Here is a 15,507-nt window from a genome sequence, read left to right as displayed (position 1 = left end):
AGTGATTTTAGAGATGTCGATTTTGGTAAATTTTGGGGTATTTATGCATGTTTTGTGCTATCATTTGTAAGTGGTCTCTAGATAATGTAAAAGAGGGTCATAGTGGGTAGTTTAGACTAAAGGAAACTCGTATGGGGGTTTACATTGTAAACATAGCCACAACAGGCACCTAAAACAAGGCCCGGACACCAAATTGAACGAGTAGATAACTTTATTTGTTAGAGACATGGACTAAAGAAAGATAGATCATAATAAGAGGAACAAAGTCCATGTTCAGATATTCCTCACGGTTTGGCCAATATTCATGAAAAAAATCTTGCACCACTTTCCAAAACGTTTTTATTTTGGTTAAAGAATGTGTTTCTAGAAAAGATTGCTTTCCTTATCTTTTTCATGCATTGTAGTCTAACTAATTTTCATGGGTTGTTTTTGGGGTATCTCTTTGAGAGCCTTGATGTGATTGTGCATAGAGAGAGAGAGAGAGAGAGAGAGAGAGAGAGAGAGAGAGAGAGAGAGAGAGAGAGCTATTCGAGAATTGGGTCGGATATGGTACTATTTACCTGCCAGGCAATGAACGAGATTGAAGCCATCTAGGAGCCTTGTGGTAGAACCTAGAGAGGACAAGATCGAGAAGGAGGCATAGCCGACATAGCTGTGACGTCTAGTGTGGAGGTTGGATGGACATGCGTAAGAGAAAGCCCTAGATTGGCTAGATTTTTGTTGGTGAATATCTTGTTGGATTTGCATAATTGTATTAGCGATTATTATTATTTTTGGATTGATCAAACTTAGAAATGATTATAGTTATTAGATAAATTTCTTTTTTCTCATGAAGCATGATGTAATCTATTAGATCTGGTCAAGTGCTGTTATATCTGAATACTTTATAAATATTGTGAATTTTTATGATTAATTAAATGGAATAGAATCAAGGATATGTTACAAGTTTGATGATGTTCCATACTTGTAAAATCAGCACACCATTAGCATATTGACCTTTGATTACAACTAATATTTCAAATTTGAGTGAAAACATAAAACTTGATTGATAGATTTGTTATCAAGCAATCATACATTAGTTAGCAAAAACTAGCATGACATGGCTTTGAGATTCATTACAACCCTTCATATACATTAAAAATGTGCACGTCATTAGTACATTGACCTTGATAATATAACTTGAGTATAAATACAAAACTTGATTGATGCATAAAGAAAAAACTAACATGACATAAATATATTGAGCTTGCTAATCAATTGAAACATTCACATAAAATAAAAAATAGCATGACATTGATTATAACTAGTATATCACATGATATAAGGTTCCATTTAAACATAATTAAAGTACTTGGACGTCAAAATGCAGCGTTTGATTATGTAATGGTAGTTAGAATGCAACACAATAAACACTTTTTAAATAAGTGAATATCTAAATGAAAATAATAACAAGAAAATGAGGCTTAATTCATGTTGAGACATCTTATGCATTATCAAACATCATAAATCCTCCTCTCCTTAGCATCTTCCTATTTTAAAGATCCATTAAAAATAAGTGTGTGACACTCTCATTAACGTATCCAAAGTATTCAGTGTCAACTTTGTTCATATTCCTTGACCAAGTTATGATTTGAGAATCCCCTTTCACATGCCAGTGTACTTGTCCATATCATAAGTATTGCTTGCCATAGCTTCATGAAGTTAGGAAAGCTATCATGCCTATCTTGCACCTTGATTAATACCACCAAGTCTCTTTCGTGATTTAAACCCTTCACAATTTAAATTTGAGTTATCAATAAATGCATACACCTTTCTTTCACAAGCTTTACATCAACCATTGTACATGCATTATCCACTAATCAATCTTGGTTGGATATGTTACAATAATTTCTTACGCAATCTTTTTATAGTACCTTCTCTTATTGTTTCATCCTCTAGATAAAGACATGAGCTAAAAAAATTAGATGCATTCACTACTACAAGATCTTCTATTTTTGATATCTAGTTTCGATAGTACGCGCATCATCAAATTAATGAGCATCTAAATGGACATTGAAATAAGTGTCTATGTTTGTGTCTAAATAAGCGTCAAAATGTTTGTCTAGAAAAGCATCGAAAAGACGTTGAAAAAACACATATAAATTTTTAAATTTGATGTGACTTCTAAAAAAAATTTTCAAGTGTTTTTAGTTAGACTCATAGTCCTTATCAACCTAGTTTTTAGTTACTTTTCAAATAAATACAAAGATATGTAAAAATGTTTATAAAAAATTAATATCCCAATATTTTTCTACTAAAGCTTGCACTAACGATCCCAAATAGCAATATTCAAAAGAAATTATGACAATTGTCTGTGCTAAAGCTTCCATTAATAATCTAAAATAAGAAAGATGTAACAATATTTATAAAAAATTAATATCCCAATATTTTTCTACTAAAGCTTGCACTAACGATCCCAAATAGCAATATTTAAAAGAAATTATGACAATTGTCTGTGCTAAAGCTTCCATTAATAATCCAAAATAAGAAAACTATGACAAAAACCAAGTATTGCTTGCCAAATAAAAAAGAAAAAAGCTGTTATAGCTCATCATTGACTCTCTCATCCTCACCTAGATCCAGAGATCCAAATACATCTATTTCTAGAAAGACCTCTCCATCTGCATCTTTGTCAATGGGTGTAGCCTCGTTTTTTGTAGGAATAGAAGGTAGTTCATCCGTATCGTCCTCTTCTATTTCTGGTTGTGTTGAAAGTTATTCTTCTATTTCCTCTTTGAATTCCGGATTAGCTATTGTGTTTGCTTCTAGTTCAAGTTCTGGTTGTTGAATTATTGTACCTTCATTTGATCCTTCTTCTAGTTGTTCAACTGGATCAATATCTATTTCTTGTGCTTCTTGAGTGGGTTCCTCAACCTCTAGTTCATATGATATTTTCATATCTTTCAATATTTTTTTACTGCATGGATCAATTTGGATTACAAACAACCACCTATGATCTCTCAAGTCCACCTTGAAGACAACCTGCTCATAATGCTATGGTAGTACAAATGTGTCCCTTTGGTTTACTCATAATGCAATTATTTACACATTGTTGCTCTTTATGGTTAAGACCTAAGGTGTTCTAGAGAGGATCACCTTCCCATCAGGTCTTCTCCATCTCCATAAGTGCTGCATGCGATCCACCTCTTGTAGATCACCCCTTTGTGCCTTGATCTCTTTAGCATCTATGATGGTTTTCCAAAGCATATCAGCTATGTTCTTGAAAATGTGCATAGGGTCAAGAAGATGATTGACTAGAAGATCACTCTAGCATCTATGATGTTTTTCCAAAGCATATCGGCTATGTTCTTGAAAATGTGCATAGGGTCAAGAAGATGATTGACTAGAAGGTCACCATACTAGATGGAAGATGGATAGCCGCTTCATTTTGGGGGGTGAACAACTTGGCTCAACATCCCATGACCTCCTACAATCACTTGGCATTAGCACACACGAGGAGGTCAATAAATCTCTCTCACAACTCATGGTTGTCAGGGAGATTCTTTTTGTGGCCCTCATAGACAACCTTCCTCAAAGATGTTGAGTACCGAGCCTCTAATTTAGGCCCACACATAAGGCATGCATTATAACCAACTGCAAATATTGAAAGCCCTATCAAACATTCTAATCATTATGATGAGATATGCAAATAGTATAGAAATACCAAAATTGTGAAATTATATCGGATCAATAAATCATAGAATAATTAACTTACTAGAGCACTCTCCACCATAGCCCGCCGGCCAATCATGCATGGTCCACATAAGTATTGCTTGCACTGTTTGCAATAGCCCTTTCTCATCCCGCTGCTTCGACACAAACCCCTCTAACCCTAATCTAGCTCACTCCCAATACCAAGTAGTGAACGAAAATGTGGTCCTCAATGATATTGGCAATGAGATGAAGACTCGAATCCGTGAGTTATGCCATATAGTCTTTTCCCACGACTTGATGACTACATGGCATAAACTTGATAACGCCAAGAAGGATTGAGTCGTCAATCGAATTGGGAGTGAGTTGAGCCCAGCACCAGGTAGTGAAGAGGTCCATCATAGATGGATGAAAGATCATGTGGTGAATATAATGAAGCACTGGCGCAGTGACATTACACACAAGCTAAAGATAGGGGGAGAAAAGCCTTAGCATTGTACACACATGAGATTTGGGATGAGGAGTGCAGGAAGCACAATGCAAATCTGCATAGGTATAAGTAGCAGGAGGAGAGCATAGGGAGCTCCCATCTTGGGAGCGGTGGCTGGGATGCATTCCACATGTACTTTGTAAGTATTAATAGTACACTCACTCACTTTTGTTAGCATAATGTGCATTTCATTTTTGTTAAGTATTCATGCTTCATGCTTCCAGCAAAGAGTGGTCAGTCGTCCAGCAAATGATGCAGAGGAAAGGTACACCTTAAAGCATGGCATGTATGCCCTCCTTGAGCAACTTGAGCGAGAGAGCATTGAGGTGAACTGGACAGATGTGGTTAATATGGTAAGCCTCTACATTTTGCACCCATCAAATAGTTTTTGCCTCACTTGCCATTTTTAAGTTTTTACATTATGAATATTCTTTGGAGGGATCAATGCCAAACCCCCCAGTGAGGGCACCAATGATTAGGTTCAGTCTTGCATCCAAGGCACTATGTATAGGAGAAATGCCTTTAAATACATTTTTTTTCCGGCTCCACGAGCATATTTTGTGAACATATTTTTGTCGGCTCCATGAGCTATGTAAGCTCTTCTACTTAATAAAAATTCATGTTGTGTGACCTTTGAGTACAGATGTTGTGAGATGTGGTCAATATGATAAGCCTCTACATTTTGCACCCATCAAATAGTTTTTGCCTCACTTGCTATTTTTAAGTTTTTACATTATGAATATTCTTTGTAGGGATCAATGCCAAACCCTGAGGGCACCAATGATTAGGTTCAGTCTTGCATCCAAGGCACTATGTACAGGAGAAATGCCTTTAAATACATTTTTTCGGCTCCACGAGCATATTTTGTGAACATATTTTTGTCTGCTCCATGAGCTATGTAAGCTCTTCTACTTAATAAAAATTCATGACCTTTGAGTACAGATTTTGTGTAAGTATGGTGCACTCAGCTAGCAAGACTGTACCTCGATATACCATTATGCAAAAAAAAACCTGCATTTGTTGAATTGTCAGTATGTGTCAAAATAAGTGTTGGTATTGAGGTCAAAAGTCGCATCGATAAAAGTGTCGAAACAACTGTCGTAAGATAATAAATTATTCCAACTATGTTAACGACATGTATTTCGCGCTTATTTAATCTCTCTTTTCGGCGAGTATTTTGACAGTTTTATATCGATGCATATATCGACGCTTTTGGAGTTTTTTGCATGTTCATTTCCGTAAAAAGTATCACCTGTAATAGTGATTGAAGAGATAAAAGTTAGGAAACCGAGTATTGAAATCATCTGCAACAACAAGTACCTAAACAAAGTCTTTGGCCAACCCAATACCTTTAGCTAAGGATCCATCTATGCTTTACAAAAATTCTCTTCAATTTATTGATTGTTACATGAATTTAAGTCATAATAGAGGTCAAATTAAAATCTTCCTCTTGTACCTTGAGACTAAGACAATTAAGCTCTTTTACTTTGGAACATCTTGGTTCATGAAGGTCATCAACCCTACTTCACAACCGACCATGCAGATGCACTATTTGTAGAGCAATTTCAATCATTTTTTACTCACACAAGCCCCTTTTAGTAAGAAAATATTTGTACATTGTCCTTCCCTTCTCCATCTTGAATGCAACCCATACCCATGTATTTTGAAGCCTTTTCATTAAAACCACCACATGCTTTTATTAAGGTACACTTGTAAACTTTATTTTATTATATTTTATCACAAAACACAAGGTATTCTTTTTATTTAAATGTGAAGACAATATTACTTAAAAATTAATCTATGAGTTTACTCTTTAGTTGTGTAAGAGCAAAAAGGAGAAAACAACCATCTTGACAACGCGATCTAAAGATCAATGTTCTTGAGAAACCCATCCTAGCTTTGTGAATCATGATGAAGAGTGCTTGTGAAATACATAATTTTAATTAAACGTGGCTTATCTTTCAGAATAAAACATAGCCTATCTTTAAATAGAGCTTGAACTTTGAAGTAATGGCATAGTTCTTATCTTAGAACTTGTCTCAAATCTCCATCTTCCAAGGTAAAAGAAGAAGACACCATATCTTGGAAGAAGACACCATTTGAGAATACCAAACTACAATGTTAAACTTGAATGAAACATGATCAAAAACCTTGTTGTTAAGTGTGCCACACAACTGATGAGTGACGAGCCTCCAAAGCATGCTCCTACTACAAAGTTGCAACATTGTAGTCTATTATATACACCGCAGTGTGGCGACACTCTTAGAGAGCATACAGGTGATTTCTACAAGTTTTAACCTTGGAGAACGTAGGCTACAATGAGTCATCAGTCTCTTGAGTGAGTTCTCTCGACAACGGATGAGAAACGGGCACTCTGGAATGTGGCTCTCTGCATTTTGAAAAAGTACCTCTTTATGAACTTTCTACTCACTCCAATTTGATTGATCTTGATGGATACTAATTCGACTAACAGAGACAGACCTAGTCGACTCAGTTGCCTTAACTAAATCAAAAATTTTCTCTTACTTGTTGGATGACTCTCTCTGACCCTTAGGCTAATCTAATCTCAAATAGATATCGCATCAAAAACTCTCTGCTGACTGCAACAACTGACACCTATCTAGCTGTATCTCACTAAAACGGATGCAACTATCCAAACCAGACCTAGATGATTCAACTCAATTAGACTTTCTTTGCTATGTGTCCTCTGATATCTTTAGACCCTCACAACACTCAAACCACACAAGGATCACACAAGGATCCAACCCTATAGACTCTCAATTGTAACCAACTCACAGTGAACTCTGAAAGACCAATCAACCCACAAACATGATAGTCGAATTGCTAACACAACTGACTGCTAACTATTGTCAATCTTTTAATTGCCAAACTTGACTCAAAACTACTTTCTTTCAAACTAAAACGATTATATCAACCCTTCTATCTCTTTAGCATCACCCTTGTTGCACAACTGATTGTAGGTGGCACCCCTCTGATACTATCTGACATCTCTGACTCCCAGGACACACATCATTTCTGCTGAACTTACTTGCAAACCAAAACTTAGCTGTCTGAATTGTAGCTAATGTTAAAGCATTCTTAGTCATGTCTCTAATAGAGATGCCACACAGTGACTCTACCACCTCCTTGACGATTCTTTGATCTTAGGCACATTCTCTGCTCTTACGTATCCTTTTTCATCTCCGTTGCATTGAACTTACTCTGTAACCTTTGAAATATGTAAGATCTTCCGTCAAGTAGCCTCTTCTCTGTAGTCACTCCACTCACTCTATTCACACTCTTCACTCTCGTCTACTTCCCCTTTGAAAATCTTCTCAATTCCTTCATAATCCCATCACATCACTGCCTCGTCTCCTTCTAGAAGGTTGTGTCGCTCACTTCCTTTGTTCACCCATACACTTTCCTTTTTTTCTTTTTTTCACCTGTGCTTATCCTCTTGGTTTCCACGCGTTGTTTCCGCCACACCTAGGATCCATTTCACCCATCCTATATATACATTATACATTTCTATACACCATGTTGGGATTGGGCTCAAGATTTCCTTCACATATTGCCCCAACCCCATAGTGATACACTTTCAAGTGTTTCACCATCTATTTCCTGTCTCACATGATTCTGATATGATATGGCCTCAACTCAGTCCAATGACTCTGCTAGAATACATCTCACCTCCAAGATCTTACATAAGTTCCATTAGAAAAATCTTCATGTATGATGAAAGGACCTTCCCATCTAATCCTAAATTTAGTCTAAAATGTTGTATCAAGAGCATTGTTGCATCTCAAAACCAACATTCCCTTCTTCAGAACCTTACTTCCTAACTTATCATTAAATGTCTTAATCCTCTTCTAGCTAATCTATTCATACTATCTAATGGCATCTTCTCTATCTCCAAAAGTAGAGAATATAAATTGGTCCATCTCTATCTCTCTTGTTCTTCGTGAGTCATATTATGCCGCAAAAAAAAAACCAAGTCAAGGAAGTATAACACTTACTCCTGGTGGCAGTGTACACTCTTCACCATATACCAAATGATATGGGGTAAACCCTGCAACATTCTTCTCAAGAACTCTAAATGCCCACACAGTTCTATCCAATTGCATGTCCCAATAATTGGGGTGGCCTTTTACCAATTTGAATAATAACTTCAGCAAAACCCCATTAAAACTTTCAACTAGCCCATTGCATTGGGGATGATATGGTGTGGTAAACATATGTTTTATACCGCATTTCTTGGTCAAATTCTTGACCACATCAGCTCTGAATTCCCTTCCTTGGTCACTCACCAGCTCCAAAGGTACACCAAAATGACAACAAATCATCTCATAAACAAACTTGCAAACCTGTTATGCTGTGGCACTACTGGTTTCTCTAGCTTTGGCCACCTAGTCAGATAGTCACTACAATGATGATATAATACTATCTGGTTCTAGTTCCTCAAAGAGGCCCAATAACATCTATCCCCCATTTTTCAAAGGTCATAATATGATGCATGGGCTTAGGAACTAGCACCTTTTTTGAAATTCTTGGCACTCGTGACAACTTGTGCACCAATGATGGATCGGGCTCTGTTGATACTAGGCCACATAAGCTTTGATGTTAATACTTCTCTTTTTGTGATGTCAACCCCATAGTGGCCTCCACATCCTTCTTCATAGCAAGATTTCAAGTATTCCTAAATCTCATCGTGACACAAACACTTCTCTAAACACCATCTATTCCTTTATGATAAAGTAAGTCACCAATCAACACATACCTCAAAGCTCTTCTAACAATTTTCCTCCTTTTATAAGAATCCAAACCTCTCAACACCAATGAAATTATAGAAGAGGTTTCCCAAAGTATCAGCAGCAGTGTTGATGTTGTTAATGGATATGATGAGGTAGGCATTAGCACACGAAGGGCTACAAAGCTCTTTATCAATTGCTAGGAGACACCCTTAGTAAGAAAGGTATCACGCACAACCTTTTTCCACCACCAAAGAGGGTTTGTCTAGCAAAGGGAGTGAGGAATAAAGATGTAAAATGTAGGTTTGGGGATTACTACCACATCAACGATACACTTTGCAAAGGGAGTGAGGAATAAAGATGTAAAATGCAGGTTTGGGGATTACTACCACATCAACGATACACTTTGCATTGTAGCATGGGGAAAGAAGAAAACTGCGGATGGTAATGTTTCATTCAAATTCAATGAGTTCAATAACATTTTTGTTGAAATGCGAAAGCTACAAAAGGCAATGATATTGTTCTATGGGTTGCCCTTCTGTGTAAGTAGCTTTCATAAACTTGCACGCATTAGGTCTATGCTCATTTATAGGGAACGGCTTAATATTTTGTTTGATTTCCATGTTTTATAGGTTCCAATGTCTCCTTTGTGCTGAAGTTGGATGAGTGCCATAGTGTGAAGGGAAGAAGGCTAAAGAGAATGAGTGTCATACTCATGAACCATGCTATGGCAGCAGCCTTTAAGTCTCCATCTGCTACCACTGTTGCAGAAGGGCCCGATTATGAGGGAGAGAGCACAATTAATTTTCAAAAGAAAAGGAATGTCAATATTTCACATACTAAACCATCAATTAGTGTTCAATATAAGAGAAATATAGATGGTGGGTAGGAACAGGTGAAACATTGCATGCAAGCCCATGGGGCTGCTACCCCTTCACTCCCAAAGTTTCACCACCGTCAGACGTTGGATGGGTGAGATGGTGTGCTGCCACCCGCTATTTTTTGCATAGTGCTCCCCAAGGGGTCCTCCCTGCGGTTGAAACTTTGCAACCGGGTCCATGGGGCTACTACCCCTCTACTCTACTCCCGAAGTTTTACCACCATTGTATGTCGGATATGGCATTCCGAGCCAAGATCATAGGAACAAGATCCTCCCATGTGATGTCGTCCTCTATCCTATTGGAGGCAAGAAGTGACGAGTACAGTTTGTCCAACTTGGGAGGCAACTGAGCAAGTAGCTTGATTGCCATATCTGTGGAGGCAATGTTCTTGGCACAAGACGCTATCTGACTCCACAACAACTCCATCTGGTTGATGTGATCTCTCATGGAAGACGAATCAGTACATGATATCTTTACAAGTTGCACCTTCAAAGACATGCACTTGGTAGAGGTCTTGACCTCATAGAGGTCCTCGAGCTTCTTCCATATCTGATAAGCCATGGTATAAGACTTGATATGGGTGAGAATTTATAGAGTTTACATCCAAGCATCTAATCCCACTGATTTCTCCTTGATTCACTCCACCTCTTTTGCTTGATTCTCTCCACCTCTTCACTTTTCCCAGAATATCTCCACACTTCCTAAATCTTCTCATGCTACCCTTTATTCTCTCTCCCAGTAGATTCTTCTCACCTTTTCACAGGTTCTCTCACATTTACGCATCCTCTTTTACAGCCTCTTGCCAAGGGCTTGTTCCCACACACACCCTATTCACTTGTATATTTCAACACCTCCCCTCAAGTGAATACTCCTAGCACACCTGGACCCTATACTGTAAGATCCCTGTCCCCACCATGCAACGGATTCGGGGTGCTAGCAGCGGAAGTAGCACATCTTGCGTGGGGCAGGGTCCCACACTCGGGGCCTCGCCCACGGATATCCGGACAGGTGACTAATTCCTCGATTCTTCCAAACCGAACTTGGAAAAACTTCTCTTGCTCGGCGATTCCACCAGGAAAGCTTTTCCCTAACGTAGTCAAAAGCCTTACTTAACTAAACTGATCTAACCAAACTCGTAAGTTCCATAGTCAGATTCAAGGGACAGATTGCACTCGGATCATAGAGACCAACGCTTTTTTCCTCATCGAGAGGCACAGCTGTTGATCCTTTTTCTATAGAACAATTTTTGTCCGGGATTTACTTCATCTATTGAACTAAACATTTACAGATCCATCAGTCCAGCCTAACCCCATCCAGTCCCATGGGTTAGCCAACTGCCCAACCACTGTAGTGATGGGATCCAATTAGGAATTTGGTTAGGTTTTGTCTCGGGTACCAAGGAAAAGAGTTCCCAGGCCCCCTAGCCGGAAGTTCATGCAAACATAAAACTAGTCACACCACTTACGCACCCAATATGAAATTGCCTTTTTCTCAGCACCAGCTAACTTTAAAACAATCCTTTAATGAAACCATTATGTCATTGATCACTATCCTCAAAATCTCTGGTTTAATCCATATTTCTAATCATTCATTCATCGGTGTATTTATGGCATCATTGGCAACCAGAACGCTCACCACCTGTTCACTCAGGACCTTTTCGATAGTTCCTAGCTCATAGTAACCGGCAATATATTCACATAACAAAATGGAATCTCCGTGGAAGATCAGCAAGATCAACCAACAGATCCATATAAAAGAGCCATAGACTCATCCGTTGAGGACCAGCAAGGTCAATCAACCAGATCCATGCCCGGTTTCAGAAAACAACTCTTACTCCTTATTCCAATATCTTCCACGACGCACGTGTGGGTATCTTCGGCGACCCAGAGCCCGAGCACTGTATGGTCAGCACCCTCTGGGATCCTTCGCAGGTCACCTAGCGCTTCACTCATAGGCCGCTTCCTTTGGTCCCTCATCCACCGTACCGAAAGCTCACCATTTAAATCGAACCGAGGCTGGTCAAGACCTCGGCCGACCTTGCTACGCGAGACGTCCTCCATTGACTCTCCGACAACTGTTGCAACTTTATCAGGTAGGTCTCTACGACCACATACTCAAGACAGTCAAAATGCTTCCCCAGCATCTTTGACATAAAACAGTCATTTGCAAATAGTTTACAAATACAGTTTCTATATTGAACTCTTGTCATTCCACATTATTCCATATCAATCCATATGATTACTTAATCCAATTCCAAATCATATGTGTATCCATTCTTGACTAGATACATCATTTTCCATCCCATCACATCGGATTCATTCCACATTCACATTCACATACATCCACATTCACATTCACATTCTCATCCATACATCCATATCCACATTCCACATCTACATCATTTCTTTCACATACATATAACTACATCTGGGTTGTTGCAAGATCAGGGTGTCCAATTTTATCCAGTTTATGCTAGACGGGACAATGCTTGGAGAGCAAATTTTGGGGGCAAGGTACTTAAAATGAGATCAAGCAAATAATAGAAAATACGCTTGCCCTTAAATTAACCCAGTATAACTTAAATTAATATAAATTAGTCTAATTAATCAAAATTAATCAAAAATATGATGAAATGATAAACAAATGATCTTTCCATACTTAGAGTGATCCAATTTATTTTTCCATAGATGCACCATTACAAGTACACTAGTCCCTATAGGTTTTAAATGATTCACATCAAAAATGTAATTTTACTAATTAGATTATTAATATTTGCAGGCCTTCTGATAGTCTGGAAGAATTTTAAAAAAGAGATCATTAAAAATCCAACCATTGGATTTGTAATTTTTACTAACCATCACATTATACTAATGTCTCAGTATCTACCCACTCTTTTGATCTACAAGATTGAGGATTTTAAGTGGTAGCTATTGTGGGTACAAAAAGTGGCATATATTATAACACTTTAAAGACCTTGAAATATTTAAAGAAAATAGACAAATATCTTAAAATTTTCTCGAAAAATCAAGTTAAGCTCCATATTATGTGAAGATCTAAGGTACAAAGTGGGAATCTCATATGAGTTTATATGCAAAAGATATTAGCATTTTATGGAATTAGTTCAAATTTGGGACAGGGTGTATACATAGACTTTGTACCTAAGAAAATGAGGACTTTTGACTATCTAATGCTTAATCAAATTATGCAACTATATTTCCAACTTTGAATATGATGTTCCAACAAAAGAACTTGAAACGAAATTCCTTCATTTACTAGGAGAGATTAGCCACTAAAGGTAAACAAATGCCTGTTTTTTTACTGTTTACAGGGTGCCTGAAATAGCTCAACAAGCCATTGGAAATGAAATGTATATAGCCAAAATAGAGGGTCTTTTGTATCCAGGGAGAGAATATTTAGCTCAACTTGAAGCTTTTTTTATGACACGTACTTTACCTCCAAGACTTAGTAAGCAAAAGAAGTACATGTTAATGAACAAAAGCCAATGCTATACACTCATCAATGAAATCAAGGTGGTTTTTCACACGTGATTTTATGGGGTGGCAAGAAAATGTTAGTCATTTGATACAAGATGATGTTAGAGATGAAAGATGGTATAACTGAGGACTTCCTGAGCTTTTCATTTGGCATAAAAAATGAGTTAGGTTTTTCATGGTCATGAATATCTAAGATATTCATGGTACGAGAAAATGGGTAAAAATGAAGGAGAAGGTAGTTTAAATATAGATAATAAGTGACAAGTATGAGGTTTTTGACTCATAAATAAAGGTTAGCGACACGTTGTCGTGACGTGGACGGTGTCGCTGGGAAAGTACAGGACTTCTAGCTGTGAGAGTAGGTACCAAATTCTACAAGGAAACTTACACACAAAATTCTCCGAGAAGCATAGGACATATCCATTTTTAATGACATATTCATGTGTCGGTTCACCTCAATATATCCTTGAATTCAACCTGATGATTGCACAAAAATTGTGTTCCAAATGCTTATCCTTTCCAAGCATAGATTCACTGGCTCCTCTTTCCAAATTCCTCAAAACCAATCACATGTAGGCATAACATAACCTTCAAATATTTCCAACATACATGTGACCATTTACATTCCATACATCCAGTGTCATCAAATTCATCATTTCATGATGTTCTTTATCACCTGAAAACCTGCTCTTAAATACTAACATCTCACAAACAAATGACGATATATGGCATAACTATTACATATTCACATGATTCTAAGAAATCCCATGACTTGCATTCCAAATCCATTTGGGTAGAAAACAAAATCAAATTTCTAGAATCCTTACTGCATTTTTGATGTCTTGAATCCGCGTATTTTTGATGCTTCGATATCACAACACTTCATATCCAAGTTTCTCTTGATTTACAAAACCTTTAAAGGTTTTAAAGCTTTACGATTTTCCAAATCGTAAGTAGGATAGTCAAATAAAATAGTAAAAAAAAACCCACCACTTATCTGAAAGTATTAAAGCGAATTTCTCTTGAATTTTTACTAATTCCCACACGGTCGCTTTGCTGCAGACGGCGCATAGCAGAATACAAGTTTATGATGAAGCATATCATTAGGTAGTACTTGTCTTGCTCTTCAATTGTAACCCCTACATGCCATGGACAGTCGTCGCCAGCCTAGAATTAAACTCTCTGGTCGAAGGCGCCTCTGGTCTTCATTTTTTTCTGCATACGGCTCTCTGATATGCGCTTTCCTTCTTTTTTCCCCAATGCTTATCTGGTTTTTCCTTATTTTCTCCCGCAAGGAGTTCCCGCCTCACCACCTTTTGCAGCTATTTATTCGTATTTCCCTGTTTTAAAAAACAAGTGCGCCCCCTTTTTTTTAATAAATCTCGGATATGCCTTCTTCATTGCTGCCACGCAAGCTCTCCTTATAATACCTCTTATTAAGGTTTGTGATGCTACCAATATTGTATGCCAATTCACAATACTAGGATGAAATGGCATCTCCTTAATTAAAGCTACCACCTTGTCTACATGGCCTGCCCGGCCAAGGAGATCAACAATGCAAGTGTAATGCTCAAGAGTTGGGATGAGACCATAGTCATTGCTAATGGCATCAAGGCACAACTGATCTTTTTCCATTAGACGTGCATGACTGCATGCATTTAGAACACTACCAAATGTAACCAGATTTGGCTTGATACCTTCCCTGATCATTCTGCCAAGCATATGAAAAACATTTTCACTCTCTCCAAGTTTAAAGTCTTCTGGCATCAAACCTTCCAGTAGCATCAGTTGAAGAAAAAAATCCAAAGTATTCTGATTATATCGATTCTGAGCAAGCACAGAATCATGGCATTCCAAGACACAATATCTCAAAAGGGCATTCTTCAAAACCAATCCTCACATCATACATGCTTTCACATTTCCATACATGTTGAGAAAGGCGTTCCCTACTACAAGGTCTTCCATAAGCATAAAGCTCCATAATTCACACCACGCTTATGTACAGAAGCTTCAAGACCTGACTCAGCCTCAGCTCGTCTTATTGAACCTCATTTACAATATGAACATATGTACTTAGGCATCATATAATGACTCAAGTCATGGCACTTAATCCCATGCATCTGGATTTGCATTTAATGGTCTCATATGCATGGTTTCACATCATAGGCGTGCCATGGCACGACATCCACCCCCTCTAAACCTGC

This window comes from Cibotium barometz, chromosome 50, assembly GCF_041138505.1.
Source record: "Cibotium barometz isolate CiBa-2024 chromosome 50, ASM4113850v1, whole genome shotgun sequence".
NCBI lineage: Eukaryota > Viridiplantae > Streptophyta > Polypodiopsida > Cyatheales > Cibotiaceae > Cibotium > Cibotium barometz.
Note: the sequence above shows the minus strand (reverse complement) of the source record.